Genomic DNA, 6,414 nt, shown 5'->3' with positions numbered 1-6,414 from the left:
ATCAGTGGGAGCCATAACTCGATCGAATCGTTATTTCCGTCAACAACACTTAAATCAACCTGAGATCTTCCTGTCATTGTTTTTGTGTTGTGGGTTCTAGCTGATATTCTGTCTCTGTTCCATAAAGTTCCAGCAGGATGTCCAAGCTGGATCCTGTCTGTATGTTCCTTAAACATGTGGTATGATCCGAATCGTTCTTGTTCCTGCAGGAGATTAAAGACACCGTGGACGGGCAGAGGATTCTGGAGAAGAAGGGGAGCGCTGCGGTGAGTTTTCAGCTGGTTTTACTAAGAGGACTGAAATCAGAGAGAACATATTCAGCAGATTAATTTGCAAGCAGCCGTGCGTGGAAACTAATAATTAAATGTTTGCAGCTGAAGGATCTGAAGCGGCAGCTGCAGCTGGAGAGGAAACGTGCGGACAAACTGCAGGAGAGACTCCAGGAGATCCTGACCAACAGCAAAACCAGGACAGGTACCCTCTCCTGAAGCTGCGATGTCATTGGCTGCTGGAGATGATCTGATCGTCTGTGGCTGCCAGAACTCAACACGTACAAGTTGGTTTCTTCTTCAGGTCTTTTAGGAGATCATGAGACGGTTCCTGTGTTCCAAATGTTGCTGGAAGAACCTGAAGTCTCTGGTTCTGGTCCCGGTCTCTGGTTCTGGCCCCGGTCTCTGGTTCCGGTCCCAGTCTCTGGTTCCAGTCCCGGTCTCTGGTTCTGGCCCCGGTCTCTGGTTCTGGTCTCTGGTTCCGGTCTCCCCTGGGTCCGACTGGAACTCCGTCTCTCTGCAGTCGTCAGCTTCATGATTAATCTATGAGCTGCTCTGAATGTTTAAAAGCTTCTTCTGCTCCAAGCTGAGAATCAGACATTTTAAAGCAGCCAGATCATCTGTTCCGCCTTAAAGGGACGGGTTCCGCCTTAAAGGGACGGGTTCCTCACCTGGAACCGAATGGAAGTCCTGAGGGGACTACAGAAACAACAGACTCTTTTCAGAACCTTTAGTTTTTGTTTTAGGTGAACTGGTAACACCTGAAGAACTTCTGACCCGGTTCCAGCTGGGGACAGGTCAAGTCTTCAGTCAGTTGGACATGCTGTTGTTCTTTGTCTCTTAGGTCTGGAAGAACTGGTTCTGTCCGAGATCAGCAGTCCCAGCCGGACTCAGCAGACCGGAGACTCGTCCTCCGTCTCGTCCTTCTCCTACAGAGACATGATGAAGGAGACTCAGCCGACCAATCAGAACAAGGTGAGTCTCACCTCATCACCTGAGGGGGAGAACCGCATGAGACCTGGATTAGGTGGTTTGGACCCAGTCCAGGTCTCTGAACTCCTCATCACATCTGTTTGGGATCAAACTACCGTCAGGTTAGATGGTTCTGACCCGTTTCTACACCTCTTCCTTCCTGTTGTCTCTGAAGCTGCAGTCCTCTGGGCCTTCTGAGGGTCCAGAGGCCAATGACCTGTTACCGCTACCACCAGCACCACATGACCCAGGGTCCGGCTCGGTCTCCTCAGGGTCCGGCTCTGTCTCCTCGGGGTCCGGCTCTGTCTCCTCGGGGTCCGGCTCTGTCTCCTCGGGGTCCGGCTCTGTCTCCTCGGGGTCCGGCTCGGTCTCCTCGGGGTCCGGGTCGGTCTCCTCGGGGTCCGGCTCGGACTCCTCAGGGTCCGGCTCAGTCCCTGAGGTCTCTTCAGGGTCCGGCTCGGTCTCCTCGGGGTCCGGCTCAGTCTCCTCGGGGTCCGGCTCAGTCTCCTCGGGGTCCGGCTTGGTCTCCTTGGGGTCCGGCTCGGACTCCTCAGGGTCCGACTCGGTCTCCTCCTACTTCCTGTGTTTGGGCTGAATGTCTTTTAGAGACGCTGCGGAGACGCTGCGGAGACGCATCGTCTCTGTCGCAGGGGGACATTGACCACCGTCTGTCTCTCTGTCCATCAGTCCGGAGGAGGAAGTCCTCAGTCTCAGCGTCCCGCCGAGCTGTCTGACGACGAGGTCGGGGAGCTCTTCCAGCGTCTCGCCGAGGTCCAGCAGGAGAAATGGATGCTGGAGGAAAAGGTGAGGAGCTGTTACCGTGACAACCACCACCATCTGAGTCCTTGGTCTGAAGCTCTGTGTGTTTCAGGTGAAACACCTGGAGGTGAGCTGCTCCTCGATGGCTGAGGACATCTGCAGGAAGAGCGCCATCATCGAGACGTACGTGATGGACAGCCGCAGAGGTGAGACGTTTCCTGGACAGGTGGTCTGAGGGACAACGGGAACGTTTGCCTCCAGTTGTTGTTTGACACACAGGTCGTCTCCTCTGTCCTCAGACGTGTCGGGCAGCGCGGTCGGCGCTCACGGAGGCTCTCAGGGGGAGAGAGGAGGTCTGGGTTCGGTCCTCAGAGATCTGGTGAAACCAGGAGACGAGAATCTGAGAGAGATGAACAAGAAGCTGCAGAACATGTTGGAGGAGCAGCTGACCAAGAACATGCACCTGCAGAAGGTACTCGGCCCACACACACACACACACACACACACACGCCCCATACAAACTGCTGTCCGTCTGCCTCCCTGCAGCACCTGGAGCTTCTGTCCCAGGAATTAGTCCGGCTCAGTAAAGACAGCAGCAGTCCAGCTGGTTCGGGATGAGACTAACACCTGGATTCATTCTGCTCCCCACCCCTCCCTGCATTCAGAAGTGCTGTGGGCTCTGACTACTGCCTGGAGCCTGGCTACTTTCCTGGCTGTGACTAAATGCTGCATTCTGTCCAGTTTGTGCATGAGGTGAGGGAATGAAAAGTTTAAAGATGAAGAATGTGAGGAGGGAATGGAACCATCAAGGACAGAACCGGTTGGGCTCAGTTCATTTTTGCTGTTGAATGTACTGTAATTAGACTGCACCGTTCATCTCTGAGTCCTGCCTATGATCTGGAAACTCACATTGTAAGTGACTGTAATTTTTTTGCTTTCTGTGTCTTAAGATGTCTTTGTATGGGATCTGTCTACATCCTGGAGCATGACTCATAACTGACCTCATTGTTTCCTGTGTGCAGTAACTCTTGTGGCCTGACTACTTCCTGAAGTTCATATCTGAAACAGAGCAGAGATCATGACTGAACAAAAAGCTTTGAACCCGTTCTCGGCCAATCAGTGAGCTCGTCTGAAAACGCCGCCGTCCATCAGTTCAGTTCAGCTTTAGAGTCGTTTGAACCAGAAAACATGTTACCATGGTTACGGTTTCTGAGGTCAGCTGCTGGTTTCTGTGTTCGTTGTGTTTCACTACAAAACATGAAAAGTTGTTATAAACGATCTGAGAACTGATCAGGGATCAATAGATACTGTCCTGGTGCTACGGAAGCCCAGAAGGACAAACCCAACACCAGTTTTACCTCTAGATGGCACTACATCCTTCACACAGGAACTTTAAATCTACTAACCGATGCGACCTTTGACCTTTCTGACGTCACAGACAGAAGTGAAACGACACGTTAGAACCGGAGAATGAAGTACGGAGGCCCGGAGAGGACAATCATCAGATCTGGAGTTAAAACGTTAAAATTATCCCAACAAAAGGATTTTATCTTTGATTAGTTTTTATTGTTATCTTAAGATAACCACTTCTTTAGCTGACCTGAAATTATTGACCTCGACTCGTTACCTCGAGTTAATGACCTCGAGTTAATGACTTGGTCTCGTTACCTCGAGTTAATAACCTCGACTCGTTACTTCGAGTTAATGTTCTGACTGAAGTTCATGTCATCAAACCCAAACGGCTCAGATGGGAAATGGTTCAAGGCTTGGTCTATGTTCTGGATTGGAAGCCTTTGAAGGTTTTTGTCACATTTGTAAAATAGAAAATAAATAAATTTGTTTTTAAAACAAAGACATAAAGTTTCTGTTCTGTTCTGCTGCCGGGATGTAAAATTCAGGAATTCTTTGTTTCAGTTTCAGCAGGGCTCTGTCTATGCCTTGGATTGCAGGAAACTGTTCAAAGCCAGGCTGGGTCTAATTCCTGCTTGCATTAACATTTTGAGGTTCTTTTAATTATTTTGATCTTTGTGGTTGCTATATGGTCCCTGACTACATCCTGGATCACTTCTGCTGACAAGGCTCTAACTATATCCTGGCCTGAACACTTGGAATGGATGTTGTTTTATTTACCTGCTTTGTTTTTGTTTGTTTTTGCAGAAAGTATTTGCTTTACACTTTAAATCTTCACAGAAGAGAAACTCTTTAAGGAATCAGAAAACTTTAAACTCTAAATAAAGTCTTAAAAATGTTTTTGTGATGTTTGGCTGCTGAGTTCAGATCAGTTTCAGTCTGTACATAACGCTGTGATATAAATGATTTATTTATGTCAGGATGCTAATTATTCTCTGAAGAAAAATAAAATCCTGTCTGAAGACGATCTTGTTTAGTTTCTTTTTGTCGCCTGATTCTGGAATATTTCTGTTAATGGAAAAATTTAAAATGATTCCAGCTGCAGATTCAGATCCGTCCTGATGTCTTTGATTCTCCTGCTGGGATCAGTCTATGTGCAGTCTTCCCATTTACTTCCCGTTTTAATCTGCACCACTTCTCTTCAGTTTATCTTATGTCTGGCTTGGTCTATTTCCTGAAAAAGTTCCTAAAATCAGTCAAAAGTTGAATGGAGTTTGGTTGGTGTTTTTCAGAGAAGGTGACGTTTTGTGATGGAGGTCAGGTGACGGGAGACGCCGCCTCGCTCGCCGTTAATTAACCGTTCAGCACTTCCTGTCCCACAGAGGGGGTGGAGGAGGGGAGATTAAAGAGGTGACAGCTGCCAGCTGACCCTAACGAGATTAATGCTCTGATTGGACGGGCTGAGGGTTAATTGAAGGTGAAGGGATGAATTTTTTTCACGTTTGGTTTTAATTAAAAGGAAATCTCAGATGGCGTCCATCGCTCTTCTTCAACTTTGTGCCTTCTTTAACTTCTGCTGAAGTTTCTGAAAGAAAGCGACAGTGAAGCACCCGTGCTGCGTTCAATGACTGTGAGATTCTCCAGGAACAAGTCAGACTGCATTTTATTTCTATTAAAAACTGTTTGATCTGCTGTTGACAGATTTTATTCCAGAAAACCGGAAACAACTGAGAGAACGTTGTTAAATCAGATGTTGGTTTAAAATATTTCATGTTTTAAATGTTCTTCATCATTTCCTGTTTGAAAAAACTCAACGTGGGGTTAAAAGGAGGAAGAGGAGGAGGAGGAGAAACCTGAGGAGGTCCAGATGTTCCAGTTCTGCTTCAGGATGATTCTGGATTATTTCTTTTATACCTTTGGATAAAGATGAGAAGAAGACTTTCTTGAACCAAACAACAGGAAGTCACCTCCTCCTCCTCCTCCTCCTCCTCCTCAGAAAGATTTCAGATTGACTTTATTTCTCCAAACTTTCATAAATAAACTCAGGTTGTTTCCTGTTTGGGCCGTTATGGAACCGTTCACACGTGTCCTCACAAGTACAGATGCACAGGCGTGTGTGAGGGAGAGGTGATGATGTAACCGTCCTGTCATCGTCTGGGAAACCAGGAGTGGTTGCCACGGCGACAAGGAGATCCCAACATGTCCGACGGAGGCGAAGAGGAGAGAGTGGAGGAAGTCGAGTTACAGAGTTTAAAAAATTTACGACTTTTCTGCAGCAGCAGGCGGCTAAATATAGAGAGTGTGTGTGTGTGTGTGTATGTGTGTTAGTGTGCGTGTGTGTATGTGTGTTAGTGTTGCGTAGGTGGACACAGATACATTAGGACCATTTAGGGAAGCACGTGTGAACTCCCCCTGAGGATTTTACACCAAATCCAGGTTTTCTTTGTGTTTCCTGGTTTAACAAAAACCGAAACTTCTGAACCAGAACCCAACCAAAACCAAAACCAGAATGAGAACCAGAACCAGAACCAGAGCCAGAGCCAGAGCCAGAGCCAGAACCAGAGCCAGAACCAGAACCAGAGCCAGAGCGAAGGTTCTTTAACTCAGACGTTCCTCTCCAGGCTCTCTGGGTTCCCATGAAAAAGAAGCATTTAACATGTCAAACAATGTCTCCTCTGCTCAAAATAAATCTCTCACACACTCACACACACACACACACACACTCTCTCTCTCAGAGAGCCGTGCGGCCCCCAGGGGCCTCGCAGCATTGATTGGACTCTCAGTGAAAGAAATGAGAGACGCTGTTTGTTTTTAGCTTCAGAGAGGAAGGAGAGACAAAACACGGCAAAATACACACATTAACACACAACAACACACACATTAACACACAACAACACACACATTAACACACAACAACACTAAATGTCTACAGTTTGAAGACACTCGTCTGCAGCTGCACAGAAACATCTGAAGGTCTGACTGGAGAACCTCCTACCCTTGGTGTTGGTTGGTTGGATGGATGGTTGGATGGATGGTTGGATGGTTGGTTGGATGGTTGGATGGA

General features: G+C 47.7%; 1 protein-coding gene across 1 annotated transcript in view; it reads left to right on the top strand.

Moving 5' to 3' along the window:
• kcnd1 (potassium voltage-gated channel, Shal-related subfamily, member 1) overlaps positions 1-6,414 on the top strand; it is a 70,874-nt gene that overhangs the window by 1,057 nt on the left and 63,403 nt on the right. The window lies entirely within an intron of this gene.

The sequence above is a fragment of the Kryptolebias marmoratus genome, linkage group LG8, assembly GCF_001649575.2.
Source record: "Kryptolebias marmoratus isolate JLee-2015 linkage group LG8, ASM164957v2, whole genome shotgun sequence".
Classification (NCBI taxonomy): Eukaryota; Metazoa; Chordata; class Actinopteri; order Cyprinodontiformes; family Rivulidae; genus Kryptolebias; species Kryptolebias marmoratus.
This window is presented reverse-complemented; position numbering and strand designations above follow the sequence as displayed.